Here is a 20,681-nt window from a genome sequence, read left to right on the forward strand (position 1 = left end):
AATCCATTTTAAGTTTATTTTTGTGTATGGTGTTAGGGAGTGTTCTAATTTCATTCTTTTACATGTAACTGTCCAGTTTTTCCTAGCACCACTTATTGAAGAAGTTGTCTTATCTCTGCTGTATATTCTTGCCTCCCTTACCAAAGATAAGGTGACCATATGTGCGTGGGTTTACCTCTGAGCTTTCTATCCTGTTCCATTGATCTATATTTCTGTTTTTGTGCCAGTACCATACTGTCTTGATTACTGTAGCTTTGTAGTATATTCTGAAGTCAGGGAGCCTGATTCCCCCAGCTCTGTTTTTCTTTCTCAAGATTGCTTTAGCTATTCCGGGTCTTTTGTGTTTCCATACAAATTGTGAAATTTTTTGTTCTAGTTCTGTGAAAAATGCCAGTGGTAGTTGGATAGGGGTTCCATTAAATCTGTAGATGGCTTTGGGTAGTAGAGTCATTTTCACAATGTTGATTCTTCTGATCCAAGAACATGGTATATCTCTCCATCTGTTTATCATCTTTAATTTCTTTCATCAGTGTCTTATAATTTTCTGCATACAGGTCTTTTGTCTCCTTAGGTAGGTTTATTCCTAGATATTTTACTCCTTTTGTTGCAATGGTAAATGGGAGTGTTTTCTTAATTTCACTTTCAGATTTTTCATCATTAGTGTATAGGAATGCTGGCGATTTCTGTGCATTAATTTTGTATCCTGCTACTTTACCAAATTCATTGATTAGCTCTAGTAGTTTTCTGGTAGCATCTTTAGGATTCTCTAGGTATAATATCATGTCATCTGCAAACAGTGACAGTTTTACTTCCTCTTTCCCAATTTGGATTCCTTTTATATGTTTATCTTCTCTGATTGCTGTGGCTAAAACTTCCAAAACAATGTTGAATAATAGTGGTCAGAGTGGGCAACCTTGTCTTGTTCCTGATCTTAGTGGAAATGTTTTCAGTTTTTCACCATTGAGGACGATATTGGCTGTGGGTTTGTCATATATGGCCTTCATTATGTTCAGGAAAGTTCCCTCTATGCCTACTTTCTGGAGGGTTTTTATCATAAATGGGTGTTGAATTTTGTCAAAAGCTTTCTCTGCATCTATTGAGATGATTATATGGTTTTTCTCCTTTAATTTGTTAATATGGTGTATCACATTGATTGATTTGCACATATTGAAGAATCCTTGCATTCCTGGGATAAACCCCACTTGATCATGGTGTATGATCCTTTTAATGTGCTGTTGGATTCTGTTTGCTAGATTTTGTTGAGGATATTTGCATCTATGTTCATCAGTGATATTGGCCTGTAGTTTTCTTTCTTTGTGACATCCTTGCCTGGTTTTGGTATTAGGGTGATGGTGGTCTCATAGAATGAGTTTGGGAGTGTTCCTCCCTCTGCTATATTTTGGAAGAGTTTGAGAAGGATAGGTGTTAGTCTTCTCTAAATGTTTGATAGAATTCGTCTGCGAAGCCATCTGGTCCTGGGCTTTTGTTTCTTGGAAGATTTTTAAACACAGTTTCAATTTCAGTCCTTGTGATTGGTCTGTTCATATTTTCTATTTCTTCCTGGTTCAGTCTCGGAAGGTGGTGCATTTCTAAGAATTTTTCCATTTCTTCCAGGTTGTCCATTTTATCGGCATATAGTTGCTTGCAGTAATCCCTCATGATCCTTTGTATCTCTGCAGTGTCAGTTGTTACTTCTCCTTTTTCATTTCTAATTCTATTGATTTGAGCCTTCTTCCTTTTTTTCTTCTTGAGTCTGGCTAATGGTTTATCAATTTTGTTTATCTTCTCAAAGAACCAGCTTTTAGTTTTATTGATCTTTCTTATCCTTTCCTTCATTTCTTTTTCATTTATTTCTGATCTGATCTTTATGATTTCTTTCCTTCTGCTAACTTTGGGGGTTTTTTTGTTCTTCTTTCTCTAATTGCTTTAGATGTAAGGTTAGGTTGTTTATTTGAGATGTTTCTTATTTCTTAAGGTAGGCTTGTATAGCTATAAAGTTCCCTCTTAGAACTGCTTTTTCTGCATCCCATAGGTTTTGGGTTGTTGTGTTTTGGTGGTGCTGAATTCTCTTAGCTTTTGCTTGTCTGTAAAGGTTTTCATTTCTCCATCAAATCTGAATGAGATCCTTGCTGGGTAGAGTAATCTTGGTTGCAGGTTTTTCTTCTTTATTACTTTAAATATGTCCTGCCTCTCCCTTCTGGCTTGCAGAGTTTCTGCTGAAAGATCAGCTGTTAACCTTATGGGGATTCCCTTGTATGTTATTTGTTGCTTTTCCCTCGCTGCTTTTAATATTTTTTCTTTGTATTTAATTTTTGATCATTTGATTAATATGTGTCTTGGCGTGTTTCTCCTTGGATTTATCCTGTATGGGACTCTCTGTGGTTCGTGGACTTGAATAACTATTTCCTTTCCCGTATTAGGGAAGTTTTCAACTATAATCTCTTCAAATATTTTCTCAGTTCCTTTGTTTTTCTCTTCTTCTTCTGGGATATGTGTGTGTGTTCTGGTGGATGAGGCTGAATCTTGTCTTTCTGGTGGGCAGGTCCACATCTGGTGGTGTGTTTTGGGGGGTCTGTGGCCTTATCATGATTTTAGGCAGCCTCTCTGCTAATGGGTGGGGTTGTATTCCTGTCTTGCTAATTGTTTGGCATAGGGTGTCCTGCACTGTGCCTTGCTGGTAGTTGAGTGAAGCTGGGTCTTGGCGTTGAGATGGAGATCTCTGGGAGATTTTCGTCGTTTGATATTACGTGGAGCTGGGAGGTCTCTTGTGGACCAGTGTCCTGAACTTGGCTCTCCCACCTCAGAGGCACAGCACTGACTCCTGGCTGGAGCACCAAAAGCCTTTTATCCACATGGCTCAGAATAAAAGGGAGAAAAAAATAAAAAGAAAGAAGATAAAATAAAATAAAGTAAAATAAACTTATTAAAATAAAAAAGTTATTAAGAAAAAAAATTTTTTAAGTAAAAAAAAAAAAGGACAGACAGAACCCTAGGACAAATGGTAAAAGCAAATCTTTACAGACAAAATCACACACAGAAGCATACACATACACACGCACAAAAAGAGAAAAAGGGAAAAGAAATATATATATCTTTGCTCCCAAAGTCCACCTCCTCAATTTGGGATGATTCGTTGTCTATTCAGGTATTCCACAGATGCAGGGTACATCAAGTTGACTGTGCAGATTTAATCTGCTGCCCCTGAGGCTGCTGGGAGAAATTTCCCTTTCTCTTCTTTGTTTGCACAGCTCCCGTGGTTCAGCTTTGGATTTGGCCCCGCCTCTGCGTGTAGGTCGCCGGAGGGCATCTGTTCTTCACTCAGACAGGATGGGGTTAAAGGAGCAGCTGATTCGGGGGCTCTGGCTCACTCAGGCCGGGGGGAGGGAGGGGTACGGATGTGGGGCGAGACTGCAGTGGCAGGCTATGTTGGCGCTATGTTGCACCAGCCTGAGGCGCGCGTGCGTTCTCCCGGGGAGGTTATCCCTGGATCACGGGATCCTGGCAGTGGTGGGCTGCACCAGCTCCCGGGAGAGGAGGTGTGGAGAGTGACCTGTGCTCGCACACAGGCTTCTTGGTGGCATCAGCAGGAGCCTTAGCGTCTCATGCCTGTCTCTGGGGTCCACACTGATAGCTGCAGCTCGCGCCCGTCTCTGGAGCTCCTTTAAGAAACACTGTTAATCCCCTCTCCTCACGCACCAGGAAATACAGAGGCAAGGAAAAGTCTCTTGTCTCTTCGGCAGCTCCAGACCTTTTCCTGGACTCCCTCCTGGCTAGTCGTGGTGCACTCACCCCTTCAGGCTGTGTTTACGCAGCCAACCCCAGTCCTCTCCCTCGGGTCTGACCTCCAGAGCCCGAGCCTCAGCTCCCAGCCCCCACCCGACCCGGCCAGTGAGCAGACAAGCCTCTCGGGCTGTTGAGTGCTGGTCGGCACTGATCCTCAGTGCGGGAATCTCTCCGCTTTGCCCTGTGCACCCCTGTTGCTGTGCTCTCCTCCGCGGCTCTGAAGCTTTCCCCCTCTGCCACCCGCAGTCTCTGCCCACAAAGGGGCTTCTAGTGTGTGGAAACCTTTCCTCCTTCACAGTTCCATCCCACTGCTGCCGGTCCCGTCCTGTTTTTTTCTTTTTTCTTTTGCCCTACCCAGGTACGTGGGGAGTTTCTTGCCTTTTGGGAAGTCTGAGGTCTTCTGCCAGCATTCAGTAGGTGTTCTGTAGGAGCTGTTCCATGTGTAGATGTATTTCTAAAGTATTTGTGGAGAGGAAGGTGATCTCCGCGTCTTACGCTTCTGCCATCTTGAAGCCAAGGCTCTGTCTCTTTTTCATGTTGCATATTTTTGTTAACTTTTTTCTTAAATTATTTCTTAAATGTCTGGTGATACTTGGTTGCTGTTTTATATTTAAGAATAAAGGAACAGAAATGGCTGAGCCCTCTGTACTTGAGTGGGTCTTGTTGTTTAGAAGACTTTGCTTTAGGGTAAGCCAGGAGCTGATCATTAGGCTGAAGTATGCCACTAAGTATCAAAATAAAAGGGAATTCATTCTACTGTTGTAAGATGCATTCCTAATTGCCTTTACTGTCCCTCAGCAGTCCATGTAATTTCATTAGTCTATGTTAAGGGGGATGGTCAGGAGGGGCAGTGAAAAAAATCTTGCTACAAGGATATTTGCATAGGAAGTAGAATTGGTGAATACAAGGGTGGCTAGTCCATCTATCCATGTTGATTATTTTGTTTCAGCCCCAGCGTCTCACTTCTGCCCTCTGTTTTTCCTGGCACTGTTGAACCTTAAGCCTTTGGGTGCTTGTTTAGGGCAAAAGGGCTCCCTCCTCACCCCATCTTTGGCAGTTTCCTCTGCCTTGCTTCATTCCATCTAATTTGTAACAGTTTGATATCTTTTTAACTCCTTAATTTAATGCTTAAATTAATGAGGTTTCAGGAGGAAGTTTAGATAAAGGTACGCCTCAATCCTTCCTTGTAAAATGAATACTTGCTTGTTTAAAAGGCTTTTCACTGACCTAGAGAAGCTGCCCTTAAAACACCTAAAATGAAGAAAACCCAAGAACAAACGTAATTATTATACTGTTGCGTATCACCATAGTCATGATGGCGACAATGCTGTTAAGAATCATTCAGACAAGGCTCTGTACTGAAATAAATGCAAACTGCATATCTGCATGTATCTTAGGGTACACAGGGTAAAAAGGACTACTGATTTCATGTTTCTGAAATGTCCTTTTTGTGGGCAATAAGATAACTCACTAACATTCTCAAAAAAAAAGATGTATTGAAGTTCAAAATTATTTAATGAGATAGTTGCAAATATCTTATATTTGTGGAGGTTATTTTTCCCTACAAAAGGAATGGAAATGATGCATACATATTATCCCACTTGAATTAGAATTTTATATAGATAATAAGAATTTGTGCACTGTAGAAGCAAACTGGGCCTATTGTCTGCAACAGCAAATGAAGAGTCTCATAACCAGCAATTCAATGTGTTAATTCAGCTGCACCATCCAATTACCTACGATTCATCACAACTTAGTGCACAACAATAAAATTCTTTAAAAAATCTGTGACAAAATATATGCTCTAGGTTTAACTCATGGGAAAAATACTATCCTGAAGTCAGGGAGTAGGAGCCATGGAACATAAATTATAAAAATTATCCATCACAATCTATCAATTAATATCACAATGAATTTCTGACATGAAGTCAATAGTCTAGAGTTAACAATGAAATATACTGGAAATTTTATACGGAAAATCTGACCAAGGAATGTGAAAACTGTGTGGCCACTGAAATTGGCATCCCCTCAAATAATACAGCAGTCCTTTGGAGCCAGAGCCTGCCAACTGACCACGGGGCCCAAGCACACAATTCTAAAAGTAGACAAAGGTAATGAGATGCGAATTTAGAATCCCCATCCTCCGGTTAAATGACCCAGATGCAAGAGCTAGAGAGTCTGTTTATTACCTACTCAGGGACTAAATGATGAAATGAACAGGAGCTCTTTTTTATTTATATTTTTATATAGAATCAAGAGAACTAATAGATAGTCCAGGCCTGCTACATGAGGATGTATTAAGCCACAGAAGAAAGACAATTGAAAGTCGAGAGCATCATGAAGAAGGAAGAAAGGAAAAGAGGAGCGGGAAAACGATATGGAAGAAAAAGTGTATTGAGAAATGATGAAACACAGAATTGAGAAGAAAATGCAGAGCTGCACTTAAAATCTATAGGATATGAGTGAAACCTGAATCATGAACAGACACAGGCTGGTTTCTAATATTTTTCAGGACGAGGGATGTATAGTCCCATTTGAGACTGAACTATCAAGAGAATCAAAGAAATATGAGTCTTGAGGATTCAGAAAGAGGTGGAATTTGGCATGAGAGAAAGAGAAAAGACTGTAGTACTAAGTGTTAAAACTCAGCTAGTCAGTAATCTCATAAACCCTCACTTCACTTACAGAATCTGAAAACAGAATTGTTTTTAAGTAGATTTTTATTTTTTAAAAAAACCAGAGTGACTCATTACTAGGCTATCTAATTCAAATAATTTACACAATCTAATCAAGTATCAGTCAGTCTAAAATAATATTTTTAAGACTGAAGAAAAGTCATTAAACACTGCAGGAGTGTATTAAACAAAAATAAGTAACAGAAAGTTGCTAAATATCAACCAAAGGCCAGAAGTAAGGAGAAATCATCAAAGATTAATACATCAGTTCTTTACAGATTAACAGTGATTACAAATTAATATAGATATTCTATAATGTATAAAGCTTACAAAAAACATATTTGAGAAAAAAATCCAGAAGTTTCAGGAGGATTTTTCCAATACTAACATTTATGAAAATATTAGTATTTCCTAATGTAATTTAAACAATTTATGAATAGTACTGCAGGAAAATAAGCTATTTCTTATTAGGTTAGTTACAGATGTAGATCTTAGTTATAGATTAAAGTATATATATAGAAATCCTACTTACAGATTTTAATTTTTTTTCTTTTGTCTGCATCACTGTGTGTTAACTTGTTTTTTGTTTTCTTTTTTACTGGGGATTGGGGTGGGGAGGGGGGATGGTGGCCTGCACCTATGAAGAGACAAGAATAAATCTACTTGAAGAAAATCACTCTGATTTTTCCATATTTATTTTATTGTCCCTTTCATAATTAGTTTTCTTTCTTAATCTAGTGCTATGACTTCTAAAAGGTAAATATTTTTTGTTTCCAACTCCACAAATCTGATATTGTTGGTCAGATTTTCCTCTTTCACTTTCAAAGGCAAAACTTATTCAAATAGGAAACAAAACATAGAAACACGGGTTCCATTTCCAATTCTGTTGCTTCATACTTTGTGACTTAAAGCAGATCATTTTAATCATTTCATCAAAATAGCATAGTCTGTACCCCGTCATTCATCAACTTACCCTGGACAACTTACTTAACCTTTATGGGTCTCAATTTCCTTGCCTGTAAAATAGAGGTACTAATAAAACCTACTTTGGAGGGTTGTTATAATTAAATGAATTAATATCTGTAAAGCACTCAGAACAATGTCCAGAACATAGTAGCTTTTATATTTTGTTAAAGAAATAAAAATTAAATAAATCTGAAAAATGTACTATATGTAGTTCGGTTGCTTGTAACCTCATTGTACAACAGACTCATCTGGAAAAATGTTTATAAAGATAGATCGTTATGGATCCATCCCAGGCAAATGAGAATCTGTATCAGTAGGATCTGATAACCTATATTAAAACAAGCAAACAAACAAAAATCTCTTGAGGTAATTTCAATTTCCAAACTGGTTTGTCAGCAGTGACATCATACGATGCCACAGGTCAGTTTAACTACATCTCACACACTCTATCAGTGCCCTTTTCCTCTTCAATGGCTGCAATAGTCACTATCCAAAGCAACTTGGGATTTAATAGCATCAGCCAGTTTTCCAAAAGCAGAAGTTTAGCTTTGGAATTTTCTTTCTCACCTAAAGCAAAACTGCTTTGTCCTCACCAAGGCAAACAAAGACGTAAAAAAGGAGCAAACTGATCCCTAAAGGCTGGAACGTACTGGTTAAAGGGAAGGACAGAATAAGTTCTTAAGACATGCTCCTTTTGTTTTTGCCCAGCATTCATTTTTTTTTCAAAGACACAGATTGGCACCATCTCAGTGACAGTGATTTGTGGTTAAGTGCCATGAAGGAGCAAGTTGCCTCCAATTCTCTATTCCTTTCAATAAACACTGATGCAATAAACTGAGGCTAGTGTAATTGCTATCATCCTTCCTAGGTACAAATCTTATCGCCCAAACTTCCAAGGAGAAAGAGAAGGGAATAGCTATAAGGACAAAGTCATGAGTATCACAACCATGCTGGCCTGTGTTGCTTGGGTGCTCGGGATCCACTGAGTAGGCAGTATATCTAGTGGTTCAGACTGAGGAAGTGTTCCCAATCGCAGGCTACAGAATGTGGTGAAATAAATTACCAGACTGTGATGAAATTTTCTTCAGTCTTCGTTAAATTAGAAAAATAAATGCAATGTAGAAAAATGCACAGGAAGTTAAATTTATGCTATTTTAAGAACTATATTTTGAGATTTAGTACTGCCACCTTAGTTGGTGTTACAATGTGCAGTCTTTTATAAAATGATGGTGGCAATAGAGTTTTAAAAATCATTCTTACCATGCAAAAGAAAATGTTCACATGGAGGTTGATGCTCATTTTTTTTTTTTAATTTTATTAGTCAGTGAAAATGTCAGACTGGGAACTCAGAGCACTGGCTTCAGAGACAGACAGAACTGATGTGATCCCCGGCCCTAATGATATATATTAGCTGTGTGACTTTGAGCAAGTGACTCCTCATTTATACAATGGGGATAGTAATAACTACTTACAGCTCATACGATTATGAGGATAAAATGTAGTACAAGCTATTAGATGTTTACTTACAAGTGCAAAGTATGTATCCAATAAATTTTAGTTATTTTATCAGTTTGTAACTCTTTATTTTTAACTCCCTCATAAATAAGTTGAAATGGCTGTAACTTTACATATATTTGTTTCCAAGTATTTATTCCCAATTTTCTTTCATTAGACTAATGGCAGTACTGCATGGGGGTCTTGATAGTCATGTAAATCTCATCCTCTCTATCTAAAACTAATTATATAACAAAAATCTCAAGAGGAAATTAAGTTATTATTCTTCTGATGTACAATAAGATAATCCTCCCCATATGTCAAAATTCATTTCTTAACAAAAAAAAGCACTGTGCTTATACTATCAAGGCAATTAATATTAGGCAAGAGACTAGGTTGACATTTACTGGAGTCTCTGAGGTGTAATTTAGATGATTTTGAATGTGCAGGCTGTGCTTTAAATTCTTCTATTTACAGTGGCTACTTAGCACATGTATTATGTTCACCAAAGTGCCAACCAAGAATTTAATCACACTCTTCCTATACTGTTCTACAAGATCTTAAATAAGATTTAAGTGACAATTCAATGTAGTTTAATGTACTAAACAGAGTCCCAATTAATTCTACGTCATGTTAAAAATCCTGATATATCTTGGACAGTTCCCATATATCTTAACAGTAAGTGCTCCTGAAAAAAAACAGGAAAGAAGCCTGAGTATTTAATATGGACAGTGTGTTTAATCTTCTCACATAACAGAAAATAGAATCACAAATATGTTCACACCTATGATGGTAACAGTCACTACTTTCCCTACATCCCTCTCAAGCTATGTTGGGAGGATTAACCGTTAATATGGAACAATTTTTAACAACTGATACTTTGCATCTTGCTTTAGGTCTATTGGGAAGGGAGGACAATTATAGTAAACATTAAGAGAGAACCTGATAGTTCATAAGGTCTGTAATTATGTGGACATCTGAGTAAAGCTGGGCCCTCAGAGGAAAGTTAGGCCCCAGTAATCTCTTAATAACCTGCAGTAATAACTTTTAAAAATTAAGAATTTCAGCTTAAATAAATAGGTCCCAGATATACTTAAAAAAATAAAATTGGAAAACTCATAGCTAAAAATGAATTTTAGCTATTGTATTTAAAAGGGACATTAGAATACATATTAATCACACAGAGGTCTTTAGCCACCTGTAATTATTTCTTGGTAATCATCTTGGACCAATTAAAAATATTATTATAAATAAACTACCTTGAAAACATACAAATAGATATAAATCTGAATCAAAAAGAAGTATCAAATGAATAAAACCTATTTGATTATACTTTGCTCCCAAAGATAACTGCTTATAATGCCCTCAATGAATGACCAACTACTACTAAATTCATATGTGTATTCATTTTCACAAATTTCTTTGAACTCTCTAAGTACTAAATTTAGCAATAGAAAGCTGGACTCTTCAAAAATATATATGCCTGTTTACAACAGAATATTACTCAGCCATAAAAAGGAACGAAATTGGGTCATTTGTAGAGATGTGGCTGGACCTAGGGACTGTATACAGAGCGAAGTAAGTCAGAAAGAGAGAAACAAATATCGTATATTAATGCATATATGTGGAATCTAGAAAAATGGTATAGATGATCTTATTTGCAAAGCAGAAGTAGAGACACAGACGTAGAGAACAAATGTATCCATGCCAAGGGGGTAAGGGGGTGGTGGTGAGAGGAATTGGGAGGTTGGGATCGACATACATACACTATTGATACTATGTATAAAATAGGTAACTAATGAGAACCTACTGTATAGCACAGGGAACTCTATTCCATGCTCTGTGGTGACCTAAATGGGAAGGAAATCCAAAAAAGAGGGAATATATGTATACATATAGCTGATTAACTTTGCTATACAGTAGAAACTAACACAACATTGTAAAGCAACTATACTCCAATAAAAATTAATTTAAAAAAATAAACAAAAAATAAAAACACCATCTAAACTCTGAAAAAAAAATATGTATGCCTGTAACTGAATGGCAGAAATACTTAACTAAACAATGTGCTTTAAGATAGAAATTGTAAATAGAAGTCTAATCTGCTAAAATGGTAAATGGTTTATCAAAGCAGGTAGTACATGATCTTTAAATGTGATTTATGTGTTCAAACATATGCTTAGTATGTATCTGGTGGAGAGGGCAGGGAGGATATTAAGAAATGTCATCAAATAGACTTCAGAGTCAATATGAGTATAAAGTATACTTAAGTATAAAGTATAAAGTATACTTAAGTCTTGACTTGATGCTTCACATGTGTTTATTCTGATGACAGGAAGCATTTAGAACCAAAGCCCAATTAAAATTCTTGAATAATTAGGCATATAGTCACTCAGATTTCAAAGTAGTGATCCTGCTAGATCTCAATAGGTTTAAGATGTCTACATGTTCTTACTACTGATGGCGACATAAGCCCAAAAAGGTGATGTATTAAAAGTCACAATCCAGAATTTGTTGTTTATTGCAAAAGGTGCCTCTTGAAAATAGGATGTTTAATAAGGCAAATTAAAGGACAAAACTATAGGATCTGTTCATTTTCATAAAGCACAATAAACACTTATCAGAGACATATAGTATTGTTATTTATTTCACATGGTGGGACTTTATTCATACTTTACTCTCAGCCATTTTCTATACTTTTCTTGTTATTCAGAAACACCAATATCCTCTTCATTTTCCTAACCAGAAAGAATATAAATATTCATTTATTTCATGTTCTCTCACCCTCTTCCTAAAATGCCAAAGTTTTAAAAAGCTGCAAAATCTCTATTACATGGAAATGTTCCTAGTACAACTACCACTTCTAAAAATCAAGGTGGCAAATGGAAGCACTGTATTTCACTCTGACATAACTTTAACCTGAAAGTAATGTACATTAAGTTAGAAAGTTAAATGTGTCTCAATATTCTTATCAGTTAGAAATCAGAATGTAACTCAACCAATAACAGCATGTCCACCTTCACTATGTCTTTGATATTTTTAAATACAAAAAAAAACTGCGTAGAGTATGAGTTGATTTATAAGTAATATTTTTAAAGCAAAATTTCCTTGAACATGCTCCTGAACAATACTCATGGTAAATCCCCAACTATTTTAAGAAGTTACTAACATATCATCAGAACAGCAATACTGCAGCACAGGGATTCCTACTAGTACATTGTATCAGGAGGCGTTACATTTCCAGGTACTTTGGCAAATTCTCATATACATGTAGTATCACACCTCTCATATATATTTGAAGCAGTAAGGAAACCTATAAATTATTCAAGGTAAGTGATTCAGTTTGAAGATCAGTTTATAGCCCCCAAATATTTTAAGCTGATACATCTGTTCTTTATATTAAAAAAGAGAACTTTTCACTTGTTAAAACCACAGAAAAGGGCTTCCCTGGTGGTGCAGTGGTTGAGAATCTGCCAGCCAATGTAGGGAACACGGGTTCGAGCCCTAGTCTGGGAAGATCCCACATGCTGCGGAGCAACTAGGCCCGTGAGCCACAACTACTGAGCCTGCGCATCTGGAGCCTGTGCTCCGCAACAAGAGAGGCCGCGATAGTGAGAGGCCCGCACACCGCGATGAAGAGTGGCCCCTGCTTGCCACAACTAGAGAAAGCCCTCGCACAGAAACGAAGACCCAACACAGCCAAAAATAAATTAATTTAAAAAAAAAAAAAAACACCACAGGAAAGTATTCACTAGCAAATGATGTCATGCCCTAGTTTACTTTCAGGTAAGAAGGTTGAGAGAGGCCACCCATCAGAGCCTCTAAACTCATTTCTTTAGTTCTGCAGTGACTGTTAAAGAATATCAGTCAAGTTAAACACTTGCACAGAGGAGCAAATTCAAGCAGCGAATGAGTTAAAACGACACAGAGGACTCACGTTTCAACATCCCTTCTACTAGTCTTCAATTCCCATTCATAAAAGACTAAATGAAACAAAAAAGAGAGGCAGAATTCAAGTTCTTGTATGTAGGCTTATTAGTATAGCTAAGTAACTTCAAAGCCAATAATTAGCTCCATGCTAATCAATCAACCAACAAGTTTCCAGCAAGCATTTACTAGTTTTCCTACACTGTGCTAGGGTCTGCATATCTGAAACAGCACCTGTCCCACTCTGGACACTGGGATCCAGAATTAATCTATACCAGCAGCACTGTGTTTCCTTTGGAAAAGCTTTCTTTTCCTCTTCCCCAAATCTTATCTGAGACACAGTGCCTCTACTTAAGCAAGCAGCTTAAGCCCTAGAATGGGATGAGCATCACAGAAATGGTGAATTAAAAACATTTAACTAAACAAGCAAAAGCAGCCAGGGAAAAATTCTCAATGGAGTTGAAGGTGGGCAGGGGCATAAGGAAGAGATGTGAAATCCTGGTTTGTGGTGAATGGTGCAGAGAAATGCACGTTTCTTATGTTCAAAACCCACCTTAGGCTATGAAAATTCTCCAAATCTATTCACCTCTGAAATCACTCAAACGGTTTCAATATTAAGGTTCCAATTCTGCAGGAGGAGTTTGAAGAGATCAGGGAAAAGGAAAGATTAGTAATGCAACAGAAAAGTCAAGATGAAGAAAAGGAAAGGATGGGTGAAGGCAAGGAGAATGATCTGGGAAGATAAGAGATCAAAAGTAAGTCACCAATAGGTTAACCTCACTTTGCAATAGTCTCAAACCAGCAGGTTTCTCTAACACTAGAGGGCATGAACGCAAACACACACACACACACACACACACACACACACACACACACACACACACGGTGGTGGGGGCAACCCTGAGCAAAGGCAGCCTTCATACAAAGCTGAAGATACGGGGGCTCCAAGGATACTCGAAATTTCAGGGGGCTCGGGCAGCCAAGTGTCTTTACCCCTGCAAATAAAATCTTCATGCTGCATTTGTGGGAAGAGTGATCGCGCTCTCTCCCAAGGAAACCGCTCAAGGATTGAGTGTTAACGACAGTCGAAAGCAGGCAATCCCCAGTGCTCCTGTCCTCCGTCAGCAACACCTTTGCCTCAGGAAAGCTCCCACCCTTTCCAGGTTAGTTTTCCCTGGATCCCGAAGCTTCTGTTTATCTGCCCACTGCCTCCTCCTGTGGCTGCCTGCAAAGGTTGGAGATGTAGGCTCTCCACCTGGAAATTCAACTGATCCTAGTCAAAGAACGGGGTAAGGGTAGGGGCGCCCGCAGCTTTCGCTGTCCAAACCAGCAGCCTCCGTGCGCCCGGGCTCGTGGCAGCGCAGCTCCCTCGGACCCAGGGAGGGGAGGCGGCCCTCGCGACCCTCATTCAGCCCGTCGACTCTACGACAGCCCAGACAAGAGCTCTCTGTTTCCAATCCCCTCGTCCCTTCCGGCCCCGAGAAGGGAGGTCTCCGTACCTGGAGATCTCTGTACCTGGAGGTGCCCAGAAGGTGGGCCGGGGTGTGCTCTCCTGGACAAGGAGCCTCGGGATCTGGGAGCTGGTGGTGTTCGGGAAGACCAGGCAGGAGAGATAAGAGAGGGAGACAGAGACAGGCAGCGAGAGGCAGGAACAGAAAGAGAAAATACGGCAAGACGGAGAGACAACGGAAGAGACAGAATAACAGGCACACGGGAACATCCCAAGAAAAACAGGGAGAAAGAGAATGAAAAAGGAACAGTGAGACCCGGAGCGGGTGCGGTGAGCCAGAGAAAGAATCAGAGTCAGAAACAGACAGAGAGGCTGAGAGGCAAAGGAAGGCAGAAATAGAGAGGAAGGCAACCGTCGAGGAAGACACCCGAGACCCAGCGTGTCCCCGGTGTCGGACGGACCGTGTAGAAGCGCCCGCGCACCGCAGCCGCCGGCCGCCCGCAGCTAGTGGGAGAAAGTTGCCGGGGCGGGAAGGCCGAGCCGCCCCCGGCGCCGAGCGCCACCGGAGCGCAGAGGGTGGCCAGCGCCCCCCACCTCGGCCGGGTAGCGGAGAAAGCAGGGTAGAGGGAGGGCGGCGGTAGAAAGTTCCGCGCCTCGCGGTCCTCCCTCGGCACCTGCAGCAGCGGGAGAGCGCGCTTCGAGAGCCCGGGAGGCCGCCTTATCGGGTTCGCCGGCGCCCCCGCACCGGGACCGACCCTGGGCGCTCGGCTCTGAGCCCTGCCACCGACTGCGGGAGTTTGCGGCGCCCACCCGGGCACTCCGGGCCGCCCAGAGAGGACTCGCCCCAGACAGAGGAAGAGAGGAGAAGCAAGAGAGAGACGGAGACCTGCTATCGTGGCCAGGGATCCCGCGAAGAGGGAACGGCGGTCCACGCACGGAATTCAGCCTCCGACCCAGACCGGCAGGCGCCAGACGGCCGCGCCGAGTGCGGGGCGCGCGGAGCCCGCGCTCACCTGGAACACGCGCCGGCCCGCGAGCGCCGCGCGCAGCCCCGCTTCCCGCCCGCGCCTCTCTCTTCACACTTCCCCGCGAGCAGAGCGAGCCGGCTCCGGCCAGCCCCGGAGAGGCGCCCTCATAGCGCAGCGGCTGGCTGGAGGGGCCCCGCGAGAGCGGGCGCCGAGGCCGAGGAGGCGCAGGAGACCGAGCGAGGGCTCCTAGCACATTGTCACCTCGGCAGAGACGCCGCCACGGCCTGGTCACTTCGCCCCCCTCCCCCCTCCCACCCCGGCCCGCTCCCTCCCAGCCCCTCCTCCTCGCGTGGTTCCTCCCCCTCCCGTAGCCCCAGCCTGAAGGCCTCTCACTGGGCTAGTATCATTTACGTAACCAGCCCCCCGGCCCTCCTCCCTCCTGGTTCCCGCTCCTCCCCAGGCTGGGGCGGTGCGCACAGAGCGCGCTTCAGTTGCTCCTGGAGCTGCCGCTCCTGCGATGTGCACAAGTCCCGCGATAGTTGGCAGTCACGGCCCCCAGCTGGAACCGCGGTGTCGGCTCCTTTCCGCCGAGAGCGTCCGGCGACCCCTGGCCGCCCCTGGGCCCCACCGTGAGAAAACAGGCTTGCGTGCACTGTGTCGGCCCAGTGCACCAGAGCGCCTCTTAGAGGGGTGCTGGCGGGGGGAGGAGGGTGCAGGGGCTCGCAGGCGGCCCTCGGGGAACGCTTTAGCAACCTCACCCCCGCTGTCGGCTCTCCAGTGGAGAGAGGCTGCGGGGAACTTGAGGTTTAGGCGCCCTGAAGCAGAAAGGACAGACAAGAGTTTGACCTCTTGTCCATTACAGTTCGTTTACCCTGCCAGGAGCCTAGTGTTCTGGCTAGCGACAGCTGCTGCCACCAAAAGCACTGTAAGAGACTTGGAAACGCAAAGCGCTTCCTTGTGCTCTTGAATTTTTTAGGGAGCGGTGAAGAAAAAAGCGAGGCTTTGAATTCCTTTCTCAGTCAGGAAGATAGGGTCTTTGACACCACACACCCACCCACACACACACACACACAGGCGCCTGAATGCTTGCATTTCAGAGTAAAGTTACTGTGTAGTGTCATAGAAAGTCCATGATACTAAATGAGGAGTCCATGATAATAAATCCTTACATACTACATGTAAGGATTTTAGAACAGTGCATGGTACAAGGCACAAATTTAAGACTGAGGTATTATTAGCATTCTGAGACTTGGGACCTATCCCCCATTGCCATGTGGGAGGGACTCTTCTAGGAAATTGGGGTTGCTGAGTTCAAGTCTCTGCTTTGCCATTTATTCACTTTTGGCTCTTGGTTAGTTTTGGTTCTTGACAATACAGTTTCAGTTTTCTTATTTGTAAAAGGGGGTAACATAGGGGTCCTTTCCTCCTCTCACAGGGTCACTTCATGTTGTCTTAGCTCCCTCTTTTTAGTTTATGTGGCAAAAGTAAGGGAGGATATGAGACCTACTCCAAAAATATTAAGAGCCATATTGTACAAACATATATTAATTTTAATCTAGTATGTCAATGACATTCTTGATTATATTCATGAAAGGCAATTTTTAGAGATGTTATCTTTATATCCTTTCATGAATCAATTATTATCTAAACTGGTATGATAATAACTATTTGTTTCCTCCTATGCTGTCCATCCTGCCCAACCCCCCGCCCCCATCTTCTCATCAATTAGGGAGCATCTACCAGAGGGGTTTCTGTGCATGTGTGAGGACAGAGGGTGTCACTCATAACACCAAGGACACTGGTCTTTTTCTCTATTGCTTGCTTTTGTGAGTTCTGTCATCACATCACTCACCTCTGTATGGCATATTTAGAAAAGTTATGGACCAGCAGGTAAAAGATTGAGCTTCTAATGCTGGCAGAGCCACTTATTAGGCATATATCCTTGAAAAACATATTAAGCCCCCATTCTTACATTCTTCATCTCTAAAAAAGATAGCAATAGCATTTTGCAAGCTTTGTAGTAATATTTAACTAAGGCAAGAATCATAAAACTAGTTGGTAAAAGTTATACATGCAGTTAATTATGTAGTCCCAAAGTATCTCCCTGGGAATTATTATCTTTTGCTGTATAGCACACCATTCCCAAGCTTAGTGGCTTAAAACAATAAACATCTACAATTTCCGAATTGTTCCAAAAAGCAACAGAGGAGTGCAAACTCCAATGTAGAGCATTTTTCATAGCTCTGCTGACACACGTTTACCCAAGGAAGTTACATGGCCAAGCCCAGATTCAAAGGATGAAGTAATATACTCCATGTCTGGATGGGAGAAACTGCAAAATCATATTGCAAAGAAGAATGTACACACAAAGGGGAAGGAAGTACCTGAGGCCATTTTTGTAATCCATAGTTCCTTCTCAATTACAATGGAAATTTATAAGGAAAAAATATTCCTTATAGTGAATAAATCTGGTAGACATCATCTTAACCAAGTGATCAAGATTAAAATCACCAATAATGGGATCAGGTGACATTATGAGCCTCATGATGTGATGCACTAAGAAATACACAATATAATTTATTTAGTATTCCAGACCAAAAAATAAAAGCATAATCAACTATAATCATGGGGAAGCAAAAGACAAACCTAAACAGAAACTCCACAAAATATCTGTACTTTTCACATATGACACTGTGATGAAAGTTAAAAATAAAAAAGGCTGAAGAACTATTACAGACTAAAGGATATTAAAGAGACATGACTACTAAATGCAACATGTAATACAACCTGAATTGAATACCCAACTGGAAAAAACACATAACTATAAAGGACATTGGAACAATTGGCAAAATATGAATAAACTCTGTAATATCTCATCTCTAGGTCTTTAATCTATGTTAAATTACAACTACTTTTGTATCAGTATTAAATGTCCTAGTTTTGCTAATTATACTGTGATTACTCTAATGAAATATTTTGGAATAAAAAGGGCCTAGTGGCTACAGTTTGTTCACAATGATTCAGAAACATCTATAGAGAGAATGATATTAACAGTTGTTAAATTTGGGTGAAAAATATAAGGGAATTCTTTGTAGTAAGTTTGCAACATTTTTTAAGTTTGAATTTATTTTTTTTTATGGTAATTCTCTTTTTAACTTTTCATACCATTTTCCACAGCAGCTACACCATTTCACATTCCCACCAACAGTGCACAAAGGTTTCTATTTCTCCACATCCTTGCCAACATTTGCTATTTTCTTTCCCTTTTCCTTCCTCCCTTCTTCCCTTCCCCTCCCTTCCTTCCTTCCTTTCTTTCCTTCTTTTTCTTTCAAATGAGAGGAGAAACCGTCTTCTTATCTTACAAGAAGGTTAGATGTAATAATTTATGTAAATGAGTGTTAAATATAATAAAAATTTATATTGTACTTTTTTTCAAATAGGACACTAAAAATTTATACTTAATCCATAAGGAGTTACTGCACGTATTTGTTTACATAAATGGGATGACCAACACTGTACAATTAATCAGTTATAAGGCACAGAGTGACTTAGATGGAGAATATACTGAAGATATGAATATGAGTTTATCAGGTACACTTGCCCATCCTGTGGTTAACCAAGTAGGCAAATTACATATACACACATATATATGCTGAAATTAAATTGTCAGATTTGGGCAAATTATTAGCAGTGGAGGAGAAGGAAAAATGTATTATATAACTCAGAGAGTTTAAGACTGGATGAGTAGGAGAAAGGAGATGCCTAACATTTCTCTGTTAAGAGAATCAGAAAGCAAGAATTTTATTTTCTAAAGTGAAAATCTAATAATGCTTCTTTTTAATTGTAATACTTCAGTGGCTTTTCATTGCTTTTAAGAAATAGTCTAAAATTCCTACCATGTCCTACAAAACCTTTATAATCTGGGCCCTACTTACCTCCTTAGTACCTACGATGAGCTAAGCACTGGGGTGGGTACTGAAGATAAAGAATAAAGATGGCCCCATTGAACTTAGAGTCTAGTCCTTCATCCAATGAATATCTATGGAATACTTAGACCATGCAACTTGACTACAACAGTGAGCAAAAAGACAATGACTCTGCTTTCACGAATGCTACATTTTGTTGTGCTATGTTCTAAACAAATAAGCGAGTATGTAACTATGGCAGGAGGTAACAAATTCTCAGAAGAAAATTGAAACAGGCCAAGAGCTGAGCTTTCAAACTAGTTTGCCACAAATGATTTTTAGATATCACATGATATATTGATCATCTCACCCATCAGGAGTTGCCAAGTAGGGTGGCCTCAAGTTGCCAGAGTCCATAGCCAGGCAGCCTCTGATCATAAGAAACTTGTTCAGAGCTCTTTGGATAATGGCCCAAGCAAGTGGTATCTGAGCATGTGTTTAATTCTTCCTGTCGCATAGATAAAGAGGTGTTTACTTCTGGACATCTGCTTCAGCATTCAGCTGCAAACAACTGACAAGGGCTCATGCAATGGTTTGAGGATTCTTTTTTCAGGAGCAAAGGAACATCACATGAAGCTCAAAACGTGACCCACTGCAGATGGGGGAGCAAAGAGGTTGGGCAGGAACTTCTAGTGAGCATAGGTCCAGTTAATGACCCAAAGCTCCAGCAACATAAATAACAGACAATCCTATTCTGTATGCAGCTGATTTGCTGTTTTTTGTGGTACCCATGTCAACTGCAGATTGGCTATTTTAATAATGCTTAGGCATTCTTCAAACTCAAGCTTTATAATTATTTTTATTTTTCTGATAATCATTTTGAATATATTTGAAACCCATTTATAGCCACAAAAATTCAAAATCACAACTATTAATGAAATAAAAGTAGAGCTGATATATTTTAGATACCATTTTAACAGATATAAATATTTGGTCATAAAAGTAAATGTTTAAACTCCTTTTTACCTACTTGTCCAAACAAATTTTCTCACCTTTGATGTTGACCAACTATTATATCATCATTGAAAATGTCATGATTAGGAAATATTATAGCTATTTCAAGCATAAATATAAAGTTGAGTTCATGGAGGCAAGATCTCATTAAAATATTTTTTATAGATTTTATTTGGAAGTCAAACAATTCAGTAGATCTTATCTTCCTTGATATATTATTTTTATAATAATAATTTAATAATGTGAAGAAAATGTAACTAATTTTTAACCAAGCTCCATATTACACTAATATTTGCTCTAGTTTATCTCATGATCCACAAAGACCTGTGTCCTTCTTAGCATCTAACATAGTTGCAAATTTAGTTTTCCATATTTGTGTGATTAATGTCTATTTCCTCCAATATACAGCAGGGTAAAGTATAGGTATATAAGGTGGCAGCGGGGGTGGAGGGAGTTGTTGTAGCTTCACTCCAAGCAGGGTGCCTGTTGTACAGTAAAC

The 20,681-nt window shown here is 40.2% G+C and overlaps 1 protein-coding gene across 4 annotated transcripts in view; it reads right to left on the reverse strand.

Moving 5' to 3' along the window:
• GALNT13 (polypeptide N-acetylgalactosaminyltransferase 13) overlaps nucleotides 1-15,564 on the reverse strand; it is a 562,369-nt gene extending 546,805 nt beyond the window's left edge. For 3 of the 4 annotated variants that reach the window (XM_067741902.1, XM_067741901.1, XM_067741898.1), the window contains exon 1: nucleotides 15,182-15,319. The gene's annotated coding sequence lies outside the window, so the exon portion shown is untranslated. Of the gene's footprint in view, nucleotides 1-15,181 lie in introns of all 4 variants that reach the window. The other variant, XM_067741899.1, reaches the window with a different exon arrangement.
• Nucleotides 15,565-20,681: the final 5,117 nt, after the last annotated feature.

The sequence above is a fragment of the Pseudorca crassidens genome, chromosome 6 (assembly GCF_039906515.1).
Source record: "Pseudorca crassidens isolate mPseCra1 chromosome 6, mPseCra1.hap1, whole genome shotgun sequence".
In the NCBI taxonomy this organism is placed as follows: domain Eukaryota; kingdom Metazoa; phylum Chordata; class Mammalia; order Artiodactyla; family Delphinidae; genus Pseudorca; species Pseudorca crassidens.